This window comes from Pleurodeles waltl, chromosome 5 (genome assembly GCF_031143425.1).
Source record: "Pleurodeles waltl isolate 20211129_DDA chromosome 5, aPleWal1.hap1.20221129, whole genome shotgun sequence".
NCBI lineage: Eukaryota > Metazoa > Chordata > Amphibia > Caudata > Salamandridae > Pleurodeles > Pleurodeles waltl.
In genome coordinates, this window is record NC_090444.1 from 442,044,062 (window position 1) to 442,066,333 (window position 22,272).

Consider the following 22,272-nt stretch of genomic DNA (forward strand, 5'->3'; position numbering starts at 1 on the left):
TTCTCCATCCAGTTGCTCTTCGCCTAGGAAAGCATTATGTTCTTAGCAGGACATTCAATTCACTTTGTGCTTTCCTCAAGGCTGCAGTTAATAGGGTTGCCGGCAAAAGTGGTACGCTGTGTCTCCAACATTCACAGAAACATACATGTTCCTACGTGGGGACCCTTTCTTAGAATGTCAACTGTTTTATTATAAAAACACTTCTTTGTCCCATACACTTTAGAGGCAGATTACAGCCAGATGACCACGACTGCATGCTGATTGCTGATTGCCTTCGCTACAGCTGCTTGCTTAGACTACCGAATCCCTGGCCTATATGAGGACAGTGTCTCTCTAGACTACAGACTTCCTTGCTCAGGTATGGGGGATGATGTCTTGCCAGGGGGGAAACCTGAAGAGCGGATTAGGCTTATTATGCTGTGCTCAGGTAGGAAAAATATATATCACTCCAAGTGACAGTATGGTGAGACTTTTTTTGTGTTTCACTCTGTTTGTCACAATCTTTCTTCTATTGTGTTTTATCATCCTAGTTATTGTGATACATTCCATTTTTATCTAAGATGATGTTCTGCTTTCCCTCTTATCTCATATCCGAGTTTACAGAACCTCTCTGGAATGCACTTCTGAGTTTAAAGAAGACATTTATTGTTGTTAATTCCCCACCCACAAGTTCCTGAGAGACGAAATTAGTAGATTGGAAGCACACGTTCAAAAGTAGTCACAGCAATGAAAGCAAAATATATCAAAGTACTTCTCAGTTGCAATGTACACAGCAAATATAGGAGAAGACATTTATTATAGCATAACTTCAAAGCAAAGCATAAAAGTCAAAATGTCATCACCGTAGGGCCTATAGCTCAGCTTAATCTTTCTGGGGTCTGCAAGTTGATGACTCCGGTCAACTGCGAGAAAGAGATTCTCTACCCAAACGGGAGGCAGGCATCTGACGTCTAGTTCCTGTCTGAAGTCAAGCAGATTTAAATCTAACTCACCGTAGCCCAGAGTCATCCTTAAAAGCAAACTCAGTGTGAGAGTCGAAGAACCTTGGAGAGGGGGCAATTCTCCTGAGCTCACTCGCTCTCAGACTGGATTGCGAGGTAAACACAAAATCTACGTGCTCTTATCATCTAAGTTCTGGTGTGAAGAAAACATCTTGGTCCATCTTGTGGAAAAACACAGCTTGGAAAAACACAGCTCATCTGCAATGTCTCAACTGCAATGTCTAAGCCCACGTTAAAACCAATAGGCAGATAACCTAAATATCAAATGTAATGTCTAATGTCATGTCAAAGCCAATAGGCAGCTAAACTGAATACAGAATGTAATGGCTAATGCCATGTCAAAGCCAATAGGCAGCTAAACTGAACAAAACATATAGGGGGTGATTCCAAGCTTGGCGGGCGGCGGGAACCGCCAGAAGACCGTACCGCGGTCAAAAGACCGCGGCAGTCATTCTGGGTTTCCCACTGGGCTGGCGGGCGACCGCCAAAAGGCCGCCCGCCAGCCCAGCGGGAAACAGCCTTCCACGAGGAAGCCGGCTCCGAATGGAGCCGGCGGAGTGGAAGGGGTGCGACGGGTGCAGTAGCACCCGTCGCGAATTTCAGTGTCTGCTAAGCAGACACTGAAATTCTAAGTGGGGTCCTCTTTCGGGGGCCCCTGCAGTGCCCATGCCATTGGCATGGGCACTGCAGGGGCCCCACGACACCCCATACCGCCATCCTGTTCCTGGCGGCCGAAACCGCCAGGAACAGGATGGCGGTATGGGGGTCGGAATCCCCATGGCGGCGCAGCAAGCTGCGCCGCCATGGAGGATTCCCCTGGGCAGCGGAAAGCCGGCGGTACACCGCCGACTTTCCGTTTCTGGCCGCGGCGGTCAGAATGCCCAAAGGAGCACCGCCAGCCTGTTGGCGGTGCTCCCGCGGACCACGGCCCTGGCGGTTTTTACCGCCAGGGTCGTAATCAGGCCCATAATGTGCAACTGGTGAACATTGAGCAACTAATATGCGCAGTGATGAAACACAAAGTCATTGGTCAAACACAATTAATAGCATCACAGATGCAGTTACTTCAATAAACCCTTATTGAACTGTATCCTGCCTCTGTTTGTCTTTGTCTGTGCGAGACTAACGTAACTGAGAGAAAGGGCCGAGATCTGATCGACAACGATTCCCATGAGGAGTCTTTCTTGTCATGCGCCCGGTTGCCACAATCATCCCTGCCCTTGGGCAGAGATGAGGCACTGCTAGTTAGCCGGAAAACTCAGATTAGACTGACAGGCGTCCCATGGTGTGGAATTGTACTTAGTACCCCAAAATCTATGCCATTCTGCCGCCCAAATCCAGTAGCCTCATTAGGATAATGAGAACCTACACGACAGCACTGAGTCAATTGTCTTGTCTGGTGATAAAGCCATATAATTTGGTAGTACTTTCTCTTTTTGGAGAATCAGAGTGTGTAGACTTAAAATGTATGCTACAGTGCAGTGGGAACTGAGTCTGCTGTACAATATGTAGTGTACAAGTTTGTTGGCGCAACATGTGTGGGTTTAGAAAAGGTGGGTAGGTGTTGTACATAGATATCTTTTATCATGTAACTATTGTCTTTTAGGCATGCAGAAATTCCAGCCAAGGTCAAGGAAGTTCATTGTGTACTTAACTGCATGATTAAGTGTTTTCTTGGAATACAAAATGTACAATAGTGAGTCCAAACTCTCTATGTCATTTATCACATGTATTATTTGTCTCAATATCACAAATGTTAGTGCATCAATCTGTAAATCTTTAACATGGTTCACGACATTAGCCAATAGGCACAAGGATAATGTGGAATTGCGTGAGGTACATTGAATCTCATTGTACCAGATGTATGGCTACTGGTTATGAAGTAAAGATTGTATCAAATTAACATGTATGTATGTGTGTATGCATGTGGCGGCAGATTTAATAATAATTTATGCAAATCAAAGCAGAAAGGCAACTTGCTGTGTTGGAATCTGCCGGGACCCAAGCATAGAATTCATCGGGTATCTTTACAAAGTCACGCTCAAACAGCTCCTTAGGTTGCTTTGTAAATCCCATTTAAGGGCTTGCATTGCCTTGCAGTGACTTGTATCACACAATGATGGTGTAAGTCCCTAGTAAATCTGTCCTGTGGTATTTATATAGCAGAAATCTAGCCGAAAGGCAGCTAAATGCTTTGCAGGACCCAAGCACAGGATGCAAGCATAGATAATCAACATGTGATTGGAAGAGTAGCTTTATTCTAAGAGCGAAAGTGGACTGCTACTGCATCAGAATGTAGTGTACTTTATAGAAGTGTACCATCAACTATTTCCTAAATTGGAGCAGGGTTGTGCCAGTCCAGTTAGTATCAGGATTAGCATTTGAAATCTTGGGTGCAAAGAAGAAGAATGCTTGTTGCCTTTTTTAAAAAAAAATAGTTGTCAGAGCGCCTTAGGGATTCCTCGGAGCCTGCTCGAAGAATTAGAAGTCCTCCTCCAGGCAGCACCAAGTTTGAATTGACGTGATGGCGCAGACTACTGGAGTTGCCAGGTGAGGGAAAGGGTGTGGGGGAAGGAACAACTGGGAGGGAGACCTGCAAGAACAAGCGACATGGATTCTTAATTGGTCTCTAAGGGCCTGATTACAACTTTGGAGGAGGTGTTAATCTGTCCCAAAAGTGACGGTAAAGTGACGGATATACCACCGGCCGTATTACGAGTCCATTATATCCTATGGAACTCGTAATACGGCTGGTGGTATATCCGTCACATTTGGGATGGATTAACACCTCCTCCAAAGTTGTAATCAGGCCCTAAATCCCTTTACCTACCCCCATAGGTATATTACTACTGAACTCTGTATTCACCTGTGTCTAGTTGTCTGTGGGTTCACAAGCTGTTGGTATGTTACAACTGGAGTGCTGCACTTGAGAGAAAGAAGAACGATATGCGTTACCTTCTTCATATACATGGATATCCAATACTACTGCACAGTGTTAAGGATCAATATGGCTTGACATCTTACTAATACCTACCTCGACACAGCTCTGAAAACCTTGAAGAATGTGTTCTTGATTTTGTATGTAATAAAGGAGAGCATCTCTATTCATCACTGCTGCCATGCTTCATGTGATCTTGTATGTAAACCCAACAGTCTTGTGAATACACTTCCCAGTTTTGACAATGTTTAGATTAGTTCAAACAATAACTTGTTTCTAGGTGGCACCAGTCTAGCACAGTACTCACAAACACCTATATGTCTCAGTAAGTGTCCAAACATTAGGTATCGCACCTGCGCTATATTGTACTCACAAAGTCTCAAGTTTGCGCAGCTAGAATCGCAAAAAACTGAACACGTCTGCACTGTAGTGCTTTAAGTGCCTTCATGATCTTACCGCCAGAGATCTGACCAACCTCTTACTGTTCGTGTGCATGGCATATCCTGCAGATCACTGTATGCGCAGCACTTGCCATCAGTGCCAAAGGAAATCCTCAATCCCCTAAGGAGCGGCCAACCAAAACAGGAACCAAGTTCAAGACCGCTCAGCCTCCCGGAAATCCTCCACAGATGTATCAGGAAGGGATAGGGAGCACGTGGCTTAGGGCAGGGCTCTATTTATACACGAGCCCCTCCGAAGATGGCCATCACTCGAGGTTCATGAGGCATGTAGTCTCCAAAGAGAAAAGCACTTGCCAAAGTTTTTTTAGGGGAGTATCCTGGAATAAAAGAACATAGTAAACTCAACATGAACAACACTTCTTTTCTGGAAGCACTAGAGTCACCAGGGGCCTAAGGCAGCACTCTCTCAATACTTAGCGCTCCTCCTGAATACCATGTAACCAACCCCTGTAATAACAATGAAGCCAGAACTTTGCTCTTACAAAAGTACCATGGTTTTTGCTACAAGGGGTCACACTGTAGGCATATGGTGCATGTCCATACAAGCCCCTAGAACCACCGATCATGGCCATGACATTTTTGCACTTCTTTGTCTCCACTTGGATGGTGTCCTGGCTGTGCCCAGAACCACTGGATGTGGCGAGAACCCTTGGATGGTGTCCTGGCTGTGCCGAGAACCACTGGAAATGGTGAGATTGTCACTCAGACAGCTGAGGGTACAGCACGTGATGGCTTTCTGGATGATGCAGCTGGTTTTGAAGATGTTGCAGGCTGGCAACGGAAAGCATCGGATTTTCATCAGGATGTAGGTGATGTGGTTATATTTCTTCAGACCCTTGATGAGGCATGCTGCTGCATGTAGGATACCATTATAGGGGGCATGTGTGAAGTATGAGGAGTCTTGCAGTAATGGCATCATCCAACTACAATTGTATGTGGACTTGGACTTAAGCTCTAATACTGCTTTCTTGGAGAAAAATTAAGCAGTATCTCGGACAGTGAATGTGTAGAGTTGTGTGTTGTCAGCATATTTGTGGAAATGGATATAAGTAAAGCCCTAAAGGAGTGTATGTAGAGGTTGAAGATGAAAGGGACAAGGTAGAACCCTGTGAAACTCCACAGGTGGTGGGAACCCTCTAGCCCTGGAGTTGCCCATGTGAACACATTAATGTGGGTTGAATAGACAGGAGCAGAGCCAGGAAAGGATATTTACTGCAAATCAAGTTGAGACTTCAGGGTGTGGATGAGGGTGGTATGGTCATTAAAGTCAAAGTCAGCTGAGAGGTCCAGTAATATCAGGAGGGAGGAGTCATCTTCATATGTTGTAGGGAAGTTGTCTCCATGATGCAGAAGATAGTGTTGCTGTGAATTTGAAACTTTTAATCAACTAATTATGTAATGATCTTGCTGATAAAGGCTAGATGAGTTATGGGCCAGTAGTTGGCCAGGTCACCAGTGTATAGTGTGGGTTCCTCAAGGAGTGGGGCTAACTAGCCTGTCTCAAGGGAAGATGCATTGAGTGAGGCTGGTATTGAAGACGTGAGTAGAGGTGGGAGAGCTTCTCCAGAGAGGGCTTGATGAAGCATGAGTTTAAGACATCATCGTAGGAAGTGGATATGAGGGAGTTGAGGGTATGCAAGGTCTGTAAGAAGCAGGGGTTTGAAGGAAGATGATTGTGGTATTCAGCAGAGCGGAATGGGTGTCAGACAGGAAACAGGTTTGGTGTTGCCAATATGCTGTCAATTTTATGTATTTTTTCATTGTTGGGAGCATTGCTCTTGTCAATGGAATGTGGGATAGAGGACTCTGGCAGGGGTGATGAGGACCTTGATTGTTTTTGAGTGCTTTGCTTCATTGGCAACTTCAGTGGTGACTGGTACCGTTGGTTCTAACCATCATTAGTTCTTTATTAGTACAGTCCTTGGCACTGGCTGATGCAATCAGTTGTCTGGATGTAATAAAGAGGAACTTAAGTAGTGTGAGATGATTGCCTTTAAGATATTAGGTTATTGGTTGGGGGAACCTACTCAAGCAACAACCAGAATCCTTGTCAGGGTGAACAACACAAGTCACTAAATTGGCCTGTGCTTAAGCCTCTAGTACCTTGCCACAAAACCAGTCAGGATTAATATAGGGGGAATGTATAGAGTCATTCTGCAGCACACAAACAGTAATAAAGTGAAAACATAACACAAGAAAAATCGCAAACCAATTTAAAAAATAGAGAATTTTAGTAAATAAAATGGCACCAAAACAAATTAAATCCAATCAGTAGAATCTGAGTTATACATTTGAAGTTTTTTTTGTGAAAAATAGCACATAAAAACTAAAATCGCCAACCGTGCTATCTGGTCATGTGAAACCAGGGCAAAGTCATAAATTATTTAATTTTTTAAACACCTTTATTTTTCCATTGTCATAATATCATGAAAACTTAACTTTTTGCCAAAATAAAGCCAAACGATATTAACAAGTTGCAGCCTGAAAGAAAAAAGACAAACATCAAAGTCCACTGTTACAATCTCAGCACAACACATACGTGTTTCCACCACAAATGAAATGGGGTCTAGACAGCTCGTAAATGCATTAGTCAGGAATTAATTTGGACAAAGCATACACTGCATTACAAAGAAAAGTTTGGTTATTGAAAGTTACACCAGTTTAGATAGTTTTACATCTCTTCCTCTGTACTTATTTCTACCATTCAGTTTTCTGAGTTATCAATATAGTACTGAAACTGCTCAAGTGCCAAGGAACATGCTGCAATATCACCCTGAGCTCTCTCGTCACACCTGGACATCCAGATATGTTGTTCTGAGGTCACCACCCATTTAAGGACATCTTTCACCCACATACTGCACGGCAGCACTTGTGTGCCCATCCAGTCAATCGCCAGTCGCCTCTGGGCCAAGAGCAGGGTAAGTTGCATAAACGTGTAGGAGATTTTCCTGCCTTTGGGTGGAGGTACTGTGCACAGCAAACATGCCTGTGGTGTGAATGGTATCTGTAGCCCAGAAGCCCCCTCAGTCCGGGGAACCAACTCAGCCCAAAACGCACCCACCATTTGACAGCTCCAAGCTAAATATAGGAAGGTAGCCCCATCTTCCCCCACCTGGGGCACCTGGATACCCTCTAGGGTTCTATTTTACTGAGGGCATATGGGGTAATGTACATGTGGTGAAAGTGATTGAAATGTATGAGCTTGAATCAGTTGTTGCTCAATATTTTGCCGACAAGTGCACTGCCCGACTGTACGACGAAACAACGACTGCAAAAAAAACTACTGCCTTAACAACGAGGTCGGAACACCGACCTCGTTGCTACTACTAATGATTTTACCACGAATGCCTTAACAACGATATTTCGTTGTAAAGGCATTCCTGATAAAATCATTAGCAATAGGCACCATTCACCCTACATCCCTCACCCCACCCCCCCAACCCCACCCCAAAACCTAAAACCCCTTGACCCCCCACCCACTCCCCAAAACCAAAAACGCCCCACCCCCCCAAACCCACCCCAAAACCTAAAACCCCCTGACCCCCCACCCACTCCCCAAAACCAAAAACGCCCCACTACCCCAACCCCACCCTAAAACCTAAAACCCCCTGACCCCCCACCCACTCCCCAAAACCAAAAACGTCCCACCCCCCCAACCCCACCCCAAAACCTAAAACCCCCTGACCCCCCACCCACTCCCCAAAACCAAAAACGCCCCAACCCCACCCCAAAACCTAAAACCCCCTGGCCCCCCACCCCCTCCCCAAAACCTAAACCCACACTTACCTTCGCCAAGTCCCTTCTTTGTACCTTAACCACGCATGTTCGTTGTTCAGAACATACGTAGTTAAGGCACAAAAAACCGAAGTCGTGGTTAAAAAAAGCGTTGTTGCGGTTTCGTTAACCACGACCTTCGGAAAAAAAAAGTCGTAAAAAAGGATGTTTCCCGCACTGCCCTGCTCCAATCTGCATCTGCAAAGGGTGTGGTTAATTACCTCCCCCATGCCTGCCAAGTCCTCATCTGGAAAGTGGTGAGGTCTCCCTAATGGCCTTATACAAAAGTGTGATTAAGTGTTTTCCCTAAATCCCATCAAAAGAGCCCACCCAACAACTGCGACGGCACCGGAGCGGCCAGGTCTGTGCGTCATACCTCTCGATATGTGTTTCCCAGTTTCATGTGGTGTAAGAACTGCCCAGATCGCAAATGAAATGTATCCATGACCTCCTGAAAGGAGATGAAATTCTCCCTGGGATAGACATCCCCAGCCCACAGACACCCACCCTCCCTCTACTGTTCCATGGACATATCCTCATCCATGGTATAATAGGGAGGGAGATCCCATAATCAAAGTTCTCTATGTAAGGGCATTCTTCGCAGTACCCTGGTGATCACTCTTTCCCACATAGCCGCCATCTGCCTTACCAGATACGGGACTGGCGATGCCCCAGCTCATAAGCAAACATAATAGTGATACCTCATTAGTTTTACCCCGCAATAATCTCTTCTCCCAACTGTCCGAGTCTGTAAGCCATTTTGCCACATATTGCAAATGGGCTGCAAATTAATAATGCTGCATGTCTGATAGAGCTAGTTTGTCCTCCTCCATATCTCTCTTGAGGACCATCAAGACTACTCTACTGAGGTGACCTGCCCATAGCAGGGAGGTCACTGTCATTACATCCCTGATTTAATGGGACTCATAGAACTCTGCACAGTGGACAGACTTCAAGGGAGAAAAAACATCTTGGTGATGGCCACCCTGCCCATGACTGAATGTGAGCGTGTTCCAATATTGCACAGACCTCTGAAGCCCCTGCAGTACCATTCCAATATTGTGGGGTGTCTGACCCTCCTCGGTGTAGACCTCCCTGGTCCCTAGAAACCAGATGATGTCCGTCTTCCATCGAAAGCAGCACTCTTACCAGCCCCCTGATCAGAAACAGGAGGGTCTTGTTGTGGTTGACTTTTAGCCCAGAGACCTCTCCGCAAGCTGTCAAATGCTGGATCAAGATCGGAACTGGCTCCCTAGGGGAGCGGCGGTACACCAGTACATCGTCCGCACATAGCAGTAATACTCAAAGTTTGGCCTGGGATCCCCATGCGGCCTTCCTGATCTTTTCATGCGGCCCCCTAGTGAACAGCAGCACTGGGCTGTTGTTTACTTGACTCAGCACCAACATTAGTAGAAGTTAAATAAACATGCAAGCATTTAATCAATTGTTAATTTAAGTTAAGGAAAGTAAGTAATTAGGTTGTCCTGCACTGCTTAACTTTAGGAACACCTTCATTTATAAAGAAATCTTGCAGCAGAAGTGTAAAAATGTGATAAAGTCTCTTCAAAATTGAAAAAGTATTTAAATAACATGTAGAACCATTCAAGCTTATTACACTAGATTATATCAGTACATTGAGAGGTAGTTTTTTTAAAGATGCTCTTTAAAAATAAATTCATGTAGAAACGTTCATTCTTCCCCGCACCCTAACAATGCCAATAGTGAACCAAGAGTCATGTTAGTTGTTCTGTGCACTCTTTCAGAGTTCCTAATATACATGAACAATATAACTTATTAAATCAAACACAGAAGGTTGTGTACAGCAACATGCTGAAGTCATGTATTTCAAGGTCAGTACACATGCCTAGGCTGACACTATTTGGTTAAGTAGGCAAGCCGGGGCTAATCTCAGGTTTTGTGGTTTCGCATTGTCCAATTCAGCCCTTTGATGTATATGCTTTGCTTCCCCCACACCAGCCTTTCTGCCAACCACTCACTCCTGCGGTCACATCACAGACCAAACTTTATGGCCCTTAGGAAGATGTTTGTGAATACCCATGGCATATAGGGACATGACATGGACCGAGTTTCCGATCGTTGTACCCCAATTGTTCATTTCCCACCATAACAGAATAGCCAGGGGATCCAGGGACAAGGCAAACAACAGGGCTGAAAGGGGGCAGCCCTGTCTAGTGCCCCTAACAACAACCCGTGCCTCAGACAATGTACCACCCACCCGTACTCGAGCCACTGGTGCTGTGATTAGTATCTGCACCCAGTGACGAAATGTGGGCTCAAATGCCATAGCCTCCAGTACCTCAGCAAATATGACCAGTCAACTGTGTCAAAAGCCTTCTCTAGGTCGATAGCTACCAGAGCCATTTCCTGGTCCTCGTCGGCAACTTCATGCATCACATGTGTCAATCTACATATGTTAAGGGCCGTGCTGCAACCCGGAATGAAGCTGCACTTATCTTCATGCACCAATTCTCAGATCACACCCCAGAGTCAGGTTGCTAAGAGCTTACAGAGCAGAGAGTTGATCATGGTAAGAGGCCTGTATGTGGCTGGATCAACTGCATTCCCTCCAGGTTTAATAATAGACAGTGCTCATCTCGGGAGGGAGGGAGGGTCCCTGTCATCTGTTCCTCCTTGAACACTTCCAGTAATCTCTCTGTCAAGTGTACCAAGGATGTCTGATAGAACTCAACTGCGAAGCCATCACATCCCGGTGCCTTTGCCTTATTTAGCTCCCCTAGAGCACTGCTCAACTCTCCCAGCATTAGCTGTGCTTCTAGATCCTGAACACTTTCATTTGTAAGTGTGGGAAGCATCCTCCAGCAGAGGAAGGCAGCCATATCCTCCCTAGTTCTTGCCACCCTAGCTCTAGATACCTGTTGGAGGTGTGTCTGGAACACCTCCAAGGTGTCCCGGCATGCCATGCCCAGTTGTCTTTCCTGGTCCCAAATATGCAACACTTGCGGTATTTCTAGCTCCTGTCTCAGTATCCATGCTAGGACTCTCCCTGATTTGTCCACTTCCCTGAAAAAACACTCTGTATATTCTGTTAATGGATATTTGTCTAACCTGTCCCAGAGTCCATATAGTTCCCTTTGTGTCTCAGTTACCCCCTGCCTGACATCCAGCATGTCTGTCTCACCGCACTTTCTCTTCCAGCCGCTTCTCACAACGCACCAGGTCTATCTTCCACTGCTTCCCTATCCCATGTACCATTCCCAGAAAGGCACCTCTCATCACTGATTTCATCACCTCTCACTTGTCCGCCCTGCTGTGTGGGAATACGTTTGTTATCGCTAAGCTTAATATGACATTTGCATAATTCTGAATTAATCGGCTAATGACTCCTGACATGGGGCATCCATGAGGATGTCTGGGTCTCTACACCATTGCCTCCTTCCTCTTTCACCCTTCCAACACAAACACTGGCATTAGACCAGAGCATGGTCTGACAAGAATCACATCAGCTGCACCACCTCCCTCAACAAATCAGTGGAGACCCCCACACCAGTATACAATCCAGTCGACTATAGGTGGGATATGTCAGGGAGTGACACATGTATTCTTTGTTTTGTGGGTGAGGGACTCTACAACTATCTAAGAGGCCCAGATTATCCATGTCGTCAGAGAGAGACCAGATCTTTCATGCTGTCCTGAAGCAGATCTTGGACCTGCAGGAAAAAGTTCTGATCATCGGTGTTGGGTGCATAAGTGGTCAGGAGACTAATGTTCTTCCCATCCCGTGTGCCCCGTACCAGGATATACCCCACTCCCCCACATCCACCTCCCAGTATGGGTGGTGAAATGGCAGTCCGTGTACTACCCATATAAGTAAACCCCTAGCATAAGAGGAGTAGGTTGAAAACATCTGCCCCCTCCATTTTTTGCCAATTTTTGGATCTCATCTGGCTTTAGATGTGTTTCTTTCAGGCAAGCAACATGGACCTTGGTACATTTTAAGAATGAGTGGACCCTATGGTGCTTGGTGTAGGTACCTAACCCCCGAAATTCCAGGAGAGAATGTTACTGATTTTCCTCTTGTGTTTTCAGATGTACTATTTCTTCCCTCCCATACCGCTATCTCCTCAATGGTACGATGGAAGATGTCCCCACCCCATAATGTAGTGCAACAGTAGGTAATTTGCAGCAGCTGAAACATGGTGAACTCACTCTTATAAAACTCAAACAATGGAGACATACCAACAAACCACCTACCCTCCACCCAGACAAACAAACAACAAACTCACATGTTCACCCACCCCTACACAACTGACAAGACCAGCAGCTTAATCCTCTCCCCTAATGAAGAAAAACAAGGAAAAACAGAGCCTACCATTAATGTGGGAGTGGGCTCACTACCATACGAAATTACCATTGTATACTTCGGCAATTAAAGGAGAAACTCCTACCTCCTCTGGATCCTCAGTCAATAGATCAAATGATAAGCACTTTTTTTATCCCTCTCCCCTCAAGCACTAGGTGCTCCAGAGCCCCGCCGTGCCCAACCCTGTGTCAGTGTATAGGTCTCCTTTAAATTGGTTTGTTATGCTCACCAAAGCAATAGTGATCAATTAGTTCCCCTTTATTCATCCCCTTTGTTCAATGCACCACCTCACGCTTCAAGCACACGTGTCTCCGGGTCCTGATTTAGAGTTTGGCAGAGGGGGTTACTCCATCACAAACGTGATGGATATCCCATCCGCCATGTTACAATTGCATTATAGCCTATGGAACTTGTAATACAGTGGATGGGATATCCATCATGTTTATGACGGAGTAACTCCTCCACCAAACTGTAAATTAGGCCCAGTGTCTTTAATTGGATAGGCGGATTAGGCAAGGGAAAGGCAGACCGCTGTGTCCCCTGCAAGGATAGGGCAATGTTATTAGTTGGCAAAAGCGACTGGCACGAATGCAGGGGAGCAACACTTATGTGCTGCGTGCATACTATTGGAATTATGCTGCTGGCAATTCTGAGGAGCTGCATCTGCCCCTCATAGACATGACCGCTCCAAGTATCAAGTTCAGGTGGAAGTGGGAAACAGGGTCCAGGGCCCACCTACCATTTTCTCTGCTGCAGGTCCAGTCAGGCCCCGATGTTTTCCTCAGCAGTACGGGCTCCCTGGTGGGGCCGCATTGTCTGCCACTGCCTCTGGCTCATGACTCACTGGCCTAGGGTGTAGCCAGCAAACATGCAGCCAATCCTCAGGCTCTTAGATGGTCTAAGAGGGCCAGCGGGTGTGTTCCCAGTGCAGCTGAGTTGCAGTCATGACCTGTGGCACACCCATTTTCCAGTGACCCCCACTAGATCAGCGAGCCCGCACTCGGTCCATGTGCCTCTATAGATTCTCGGGGGCCCCGTGGCAATGCCTCCAATACCACCAGGATGGACCCCGGCACGCCAAACTGTCTGCAGACCTCGCCTAAGGAGTGGGCCTGCCTGGCCAGGGTGTCGCTGTCGAACGGGTGGGGCCCACTGCACCAAAGCCTTGTGGCCCCAGCAATCTCCTTTTCCCTGCTGATGCAGGTGCAAGGGGATGCCTCACCCATGGCAGGCCTGGCCTCGGCGGCACGTGCTCACAGCAGCCAGACACAGGAGCAGCTCTCAAATTTTGAAATACTCTCAGAGGGGTGTGCTGACAACTCCTCGGGGCTCTTTGGGAGGTCCATCCTTTGACAAGAGTGTACAGGAGAGTTGGTTTGATGATTCAATACTTACACCTTGTGCCAACCTTTTGAAGTGAGGGAACTTTCTAGGCTACCCCAGCGTCTGGTTCTGGAAAGTCCCTTCCTTTCCCCGCGAAGGCTCCAAGAAGTCTAGAATGACAAAAGCTGGAGTCACATTCCTTTGTATGTGTGCTGGGGGCAGTCCTTTGAAGTGTAAGTGGGACAGGGAACAGCTCCAGCCCCAGCCACCCTGGCAGGATGGCCCATCCTTTCAACATATTCACAGTTATGTGACCCAGGTCACTGGCAGCAGGCACCAAATGGTTAGAAAATACCAACTTTCAGAGAGTGGCACTTTCAGAATCGTGACTTAAAATCCAATTTTACCACTAAAGAGGGTTTTTAATTGCAACTAAATCACAACTAGCTTGACTTCAAACGACATTCATACCCACTCCTAGTCAAAAGTTAGCACTTATTAAATGGAACAAGGGAACCCAATGTTATCCTATGGGGGAGGTAGGCCTTACAGAAGTGAAAAAATTACGTAGGAGATTTTCATTACCAGAATATGTAAAACTTAAAAGCACATGTCCTACTTTTTAAATACAATGCACCCTGGCCTTTGGGCTGTTTATGGCCTAACTTAGGGGTGACTTATGTGTATTAAAAATGATGGTTTAGTACTGGCAAAAGATATATTTTGCTAGGTTGAACTGGCAGTTTAAAACTGCCCTACAGGCTGCAATTCCAGGCCTAAGGCATGTTTTAAAGTGCTCCTTTAGTGGATGGCACAATAAGTGCTGCAAGGCCACTGGTAGCATTTAATTTACAGACCCTGGGTACTTGTAGTACCATATATTAGGCACTTAAAAGTAAATTAAATGTGCCAATCAGGTGTAGGCCTATTTTACCATGTTTTAGGGAGGGAGCACACACACTTTACCACTGGTTAGTGATAGTAAAGTACATACTGTCAACAAAACTGAAGTCAGAAAACAGGAGGGGGACAGGCAAAAAGGTTTAGGGGAAGACCGCACCAAATATGTAAGGTCTAATTGGGGTTCACTTTCTCTCCCATTTTCATTCCTGCATTCAGATGGCATAGTTGTTGTTGGCGATATCTTTGGAGTACCAGAGTGCTGAAGGTTTCACCTTGCATATTTGTGTTTTAGTTGGAGCCTAGCTGTTCAAGTGCTTTCCATAAGTACACTGAAGTAATTTAAAATGGTGATATCAGACATGGAGGCGACAGGAGAGAAATGAGTTCAAGGTTTAGGTTGGCTATAGATAAGTCTTTGATGTGTCTGCAAGTGTTTTGTTCTCTTTTGGGTTGACCTTGATGTGCTGATTGGATGCCAAGGAGGGTGATAGGGATGGCAAGGTTGTCAATGAAGCCTAAAGGGATTGGAGGTTTGTACTGGATGGCTGGTGATAAAGAGAAGATGAGGAGCAGGATATGCCCTTTGAGGTGTTGATTGGGTGACATGTTTGATTGTGTTGATGACGTTAAGGAGGGTGTCTCTTGTGTTTTTCATGGGAGGTTAAAGTTACCACAAATAGTTGGTGCATCGGATGGATGAGGTGGTGAAAAGGTCCAAGAAGAATCTGGGCACAATCCCTCTCAAAGAGGTACCCTTAGCTTGCTTGACTTGTGTTCTTTTTTTCCACATTTGACATGGTTTTGTTACCAGTCCAGCAGTTGTTTAATGTATCATGCTGTGCAGTTTAACTCACTAGTTCATATTTTTACTGATTTCCACCACCCATGCCCACCACTCTGTGAACCATGACTGCCTTTCCTGGTGGAAATTCCAGTTGGCCAGTTCCAGATGGTTTCTATTGAATCTAATTGCTAGCATGTGGTTTTTAGACTTGCAACAAAATTCTGTGGAAACATAGCTGTACAGCTGTATTTCAGAAATGATTATGATTGCATCGTGTCTATTGGTTTCAACTTGTGTTTCCATTTAACCAGTAAAGGGTCCCTCATTTTTCTGTTGTGCCCCAAAATTAAACTAAATTAAAAAATTCTGTACAAACTAACAACTTTGTTTTTACTTGTCTGTCATGCATCTTTGGGCATCCTCCCGTTGGTTTTAACATCTAGAATGCACATCAGCTCACCCCCAGCCAGCACTGATGCAGTCTAAGATGTCTTTTTACAGCCATGGAGTGACTGCAAGACTTGGTCTGTCACCTTTCACCTCGTCCTTGTAGTCTTGCGTACAATTGATGAGCACGTAATGCAGGTCAACTGGTCTGCTCGTGACAACATGTTATTTTTAGGTCACAGCCTACCAGAGAGGGCAGCTGTCTGGTTTGCTAAAGAAAATCTTGGGGACATTCAGAAAGCTGACCTAGGAATGCATCCTGCCCATTGTTTCCCATTGGCTTTGTGATTTCTAACTCAGATGTTTCTGCTATCCATTTGCTGACTTTATTTGTTTTAGGCTGTTGTGCTTGAGTTCATACCTTCCTTTGCTGCTAAAACCATATCTACAGTATGCTTCCAAGTACTCCCTTACTGTAAATAGGCCTGTAAATCTTGTTTTTACCTCATCACATTTACTGTGCATTCAAAGACCAAGGTCAAATATCAGGCACTGTTTTTCTAGGCACTTGTTTATTTTTCTTTCTCTGTCTTCAAAGTGAGAGGATTTATGTGACTATCTTGTTGTATATTAGGGGTAGAAAGGTGTTTTTTTTCTAGCACACAACGTATAAATGAACAGAAGTATTTCAGAATAGATCACAGTTAGGAATCCAATGAAGCACATTTTTTCTTATTTCTGAAGTGTGTTTTAAACAAATCATTACATTAGGTGATACATTTTTCATAAATTTTTGTCTGTGCCCTGTATAGTTTTATCAGTAAAACTGTATGTCCGTGCAAACGTAATGGTAATTTCAGTTTCTAATGTGCTGTCTGTAATGGCTGTGTGCTATCACACCATGAATACCACTCCACTCTACACCACTCCACACCAGTGGCGGCTGGCGACATTTGAAAGTGGTAGGGTGTAAAAGTTGGGTATGACTTTTATGTAGCAACTGAAGCGAGCAAGCTTAATGGACAAACGTGGAGTCCAAGGTGAGTCCTCCTTCCATTAATATTTTTTTTAAAGATTGACAAATGATGGATTTGAAAGCAAATGAATTTAGTGAGAAAGCAGGGTTCATAAAGCAGTGGGAACATTCAGAAATACTAAACACATTAAAAACTGCCCCATATCTTATTGCATTAATACGTTCAACAGTTACTATAATGTGAAAATTGTACAGGGTGACAACTTCAGGCCCTTTTAAAGTGTGTGCTTGCCCAGTGCCATGCACTGCAGGCAGCATCAACTTTGGAAGAAAATGCTCTAACCAGGCATCAGGAAGCACCTACATCTGCTGGCTGCAATCAATCATACAGAAATATGTGCAGACAGATCTTTAATTGGGAAGCAAAAAGTGGGGGCTCTCTAAAAGGGAATATGGAAAATACATTTCTGTGATTCCCCTAGTAATGTGCCACCCGGTCTGTATTTTGGTTTCTCTCTGAGATGTTATTGCATCCAGAAATATAACACAACAACTGACATACACCTAGAACCGGTCAGTACTATTGGCTTTGTCAATGGTTGTTTGCTGTTTAAGATAAATGAACAACAATTAGTTATAAATAATTAACAATGGAAATGTTTCAATTCTGAAATTGTGAGACTGTGAATTAAGGATTATTGACTCCCATGGAAGGAGTATGGCCTTTAGTTGTGCATGCTTTACGTTAGATACATATGTCCTTTTTCTCTTCACATCTCATCCATCTGCACATTTTCAACCTCTTCACTTGAGCACCCTCTTTTCCCTCTTCCCTGAATGCACTCCCTTGAATCTCCCTCATTTTAGCACCCCAAACATACACTGTACTCATTCACATTTAAGCACTTTATTTCATTTTCCCTTTGCCTTCAAAATATTTTGACCCCTATGCACCCCTTCACACACATTTACACTGAATTTAATTTGCAACTGGAATACATGACCATTGTTCTCTGCAGAGAGACAAACCCACTGTCAGGCACTTTGCTTTGCCTTCAGCCTCAACACCAGTGCTCTCAGTCAAAGCCCCTCATAAACACCTGGAACAAGTCAAATACAATGCACAGAAACACAGCATGATGAAACAGCTAACTCTCTTGGGGAATGCAACATTAAGTAAAACGTGAAATAAGAGGAACTAAGTGGCTGACACACATTACACACATTTTAACATTCATTGTTCTCATATCAATCCATGTTCATGGAACTAATGTTAAGGGCATGAAGATAAGGACAGTTTTAATGCCATACAGCAGATAATTGCCCTTTACTGTAAGAACGTATTTCTTCCCTTGCCCTTGACTCGGATATTTGGATCCATTTTCAAGGGAGCAAGAACCTTGTTTATCGTTTGGAACAGTTTCACGAGGAACAAATACAGCAGTTCCACTTCTAAAGGAGCCAGCGATCTGCAGCCAGGGCCTGGGGTGTCACATGGGGAGGTTAGCTTGACAAGGGGGCTCAGTACAAAAAAAAATTAACACAAGATTAGCATTATCACACTTACCATTACCCAAGACAAGGCACTAAGAGCCAGATGTATCAAACTATTTTGCATTTGCAAATGGTGCGAATCGCAAAATTCCACCGTTTGTGAATGCAAAAAAGCCTTCCACGATGTATGAAAGGCATACGCAGTGCATTTTTAAGGAATCGCTAAAATAGCGATTCCCTAAAAATGTGACTAGGTTTAGAGAATCGCAAATTACGATTCACAAATAAGGAATTACAAATCCAATGTGTGAAGCAGTCGCAAATAGCGAGTTGTCGCAAAACGGGGATTTTGCATGTGCAATTTACCACCAAATGAAATCAGGTGGTAAACAGGTGCAACCTATAAAAATAGGCCCAGAATGCTTCAGCCCTTTTCCACAAAGGCTGCACTCTATGTCATGGCGAGGAGGATGAGGATCCTGGCAGGTTTGAGGAGAGGGAGGAGGAGACAGGAGCACATTTTGAGAGTGCGCATTATTGTATTTGAACAAACAGAGGAGGAAATATATGACAAGTACAGGTTAAACTTGATACTGGGTGTAATAGCAGATTCACAACCCCTACTGCAGCGACACACATAGAAAACCAATTCCATTCCATCTCATGTGCAGGTGTTATGTTCCCTGCAGTTCTTAGCCTCAGGAAGCTTTTAGGGGGTCATAGCAGCAGCTGGAGGTGTATCTCAAAATGTGCTTTCATGCTTATTTAATGCATTCCTAAATGCTATGTTAACAAAATTGAATCTGCACATAAAATTCCCCAACACCCCACAGGATTTGCAGCTAAATAAATTAAATTTCTACCAGGTAGCCCAATTTCCACGTTATTGGCTGCATTGATGGGACACATGTGGCAATCTGTCCATCATCTGCAACAGAGTATATCTACAGGAATTGTGAGAATACCTATTCGCTGGACATCCAGGTCATTTGCAATGCTTCCTACATCATAATTGATCTAGTTACCAGATACCTGGTAGCACACATGATTCCTTCTTTTTTAGGCACAGTGGAATGTACACAAGACTTCTTGCTGGGGAGTTTGGCGAAGGATTCCTAATTGGTAATATAACAGACAACAATGCTGCATATTGTATAAGTGTTGTCACAGATAACAATAACTAATGTGACACTCCTGTCATTGTAGGAGACAGTGCATATGTAGTGCGGTCCTTCATACTGACAAGTATCTCAATCGAGCCACGCCAAGTGAGCAGCACATAGGAGGACACGCAGTGTGATAGAGAGGACTTTTGGACTGCTGAAGAGTCGCTTTCGGTGCCTGAACAAAAGTGGGTGTGCACTCCAATTCTGTCCAGAAACCACCTGCAAGATTGGTGTCACATGTGCAATGTTGTATAACATTGCTACAAAACGAGGTATAGCAGTGGAACCAACAGAGACGGACTCCGATGAGGATGACGACCTCTTGCCACCCCTTCACCCATTAGACAAAACCAGAGCAGCAGACGGCAGGCCAAGACGTGCTGAGATTATGCGCAACTATTTCTAATGTAAGCAATGACAACGCCACATCTTGTTTCTTATTTGCTCCAGGTAATACATTTATCACCTTAGCTCCAGGTCAATTATGTGGGCATAGGACATGGGTATTTCAAAATAGCACAATCAGTACCCAGTAACAATGTCATACTATTAACATCATAGTACCAATGCATTGCAATAAAATATGCAAGGCTCAGAACATGTCCAAATCACTTTTTACGTCCACGCACTCCACTAGAACGCTCAGTGGGCTCAGCTGCACATCTTGTTGAAGGTACTGATACAGTACTGTGTCTGGAGCTGCGACGTCTAGGATCCATTACAGGGGCTGTGACACTACTGAGGCTAGAGAGCTCCTCACTGTCCCCACCACCCAGATCGCTGTTTGCAGCACTCTGAGCTGTCTGTATTGTCTCCAATGCATTAGTGACTTGCACCAATCCTTGTGCAACGTTCCGACTGCAATGTGACATTTCCACTTGCATGTCCACAGCACGTCGTGACAGCAAAGCAGTTGTATTAGTGAGCCGATTTACAGATCTGCTGAACCCATCCATCCTACCCATCAATTGGTGATGACGACTACGGTGGGTGACATGCTCCTGCTGCAGTACAGTGCAGAGTCTATTAATTGCAGTTGTCATCTCCCGTTGGTGTTCTACTGTAGCTTGTTGTCTCTCATGCAGCTTGTATGAGTTGTGATTATGAGACACAAACTGCATGTGGATTGTTCTCATGTACTTGAATTGTAGGCGCTGCACCTTCAACATGGATGCCTCAAGACCACCTAACAGAGATGGTCCCTCACCTTCCACTGTGCTTTGTCTGCCTTCTTCACAACGTCTCCTGAGGGGATTATACTGGTGCCGAAACAGGGACTGCTGTCTATGGGTGCATCTACAAGCTGAGGGTGGTGCCTGCACATCTTCTTGTAACTCATCAGAGACCTGAGTGAAATCTGGGAGGGGTTCCACTCTTGCCCTGCGTGTGGGTGGTGCAGGTATGATGGACTCAGTGTTGTTGGTATCAGACTGTGGCTGACTTTCCTCATTCCACCCTGTTTCAGTCTCTGCTACATCAGGTGCAGGAACATCTGCAACAACGATGCGCAGCATGTCATTCTATATGTTCCTTTTGCATGTGTCATGAAACAGTTACTTTTGTATGAAACATTTTCCCTGGTATTGTATCTCTATATGTCTGTTGTATTGTATCTCTGTTTGGTTTTACACAATACAGTTATTTTAGCAGTTAATGCATATTTGGGGTCTGGACTACCACTCCCATAAGGCATTATGTTGAATGGATGGACAATGTGGCATGGACTGTTTCTCACACCGCATGGTGACATTGAAAATTTCAAAGGGACATTTGTACATGTGCATATGGTGATTCAAATCATTTCTGCCCTTACCTTTGCTGGTGGCAGGTGTGCCTGAGGTGTTGTCAGTGACACCACCTACTGCTTCAGTCAACAGTGTTGACTCCTCCATGTTTTCCAAGGGGGTGTACAGTGTCTGGGTGGATGCTCCTCCGCCATTGCTCCTTGCCTCCTTCAGCCTGCTTGCCACCCTCTCCTTGGCAAGTGACCGTACGTCATTCCAGTACTTGTGTATCTCTTCAGTTGTATGCTGCACAACATCCACTGCGCTGATTTTGGTCTGGATGTCAGGCCACAATTTCCTTTTCTCACTTTCTGGGACATGTAGTGAGTTTTTCTCAAATAACTGGTCATGGTTCCTGACCACCTCTTCTATGAGCACCTCCAATTCCTGCTCACTGAATTTCAGTTTTCTTTTTCCCCTACCTGTGTTCTTGCCATTGGCCATTGTGTTCACCTGGTCCTGGCTGACTCTCCTGAGTGCCTCCCTGGTGTTGTTAGTCTATATATAACAGCATAAACAATTAAGGGAATGTGGGGTAAGGCACTTGGGAGCTCCACTTGGTAAGACTGAAGCTCAGTAAGTTCCTCTCCCGCAATTGCTTTTGTTGTTACAGATTCTGACTGCTAATACCCATTAATTGGAAATACATGCAAAGGCAGGATCTCTGAAGCTGACACCCATGGTGATGTTATAAAAATAAATGAAAGACAACACAGCACAGACAATGGACAAGAAATACCACCTATGTTGTCAGCTGAACCTGCGGATCCTGGCGATCAAACAGGGACATGCAAGGCGGTAACAGCAAGGTTATAGAACTAAAACAACCACCATAGACAAGAAACTAGGAAGGAGTGCTTAACAGGAAAGAAGGGAAAACAAAGGGCAGACTTGGCAAAAAGCAAGTAACAAACATACAAGGAAACTAGAAGCAAGACA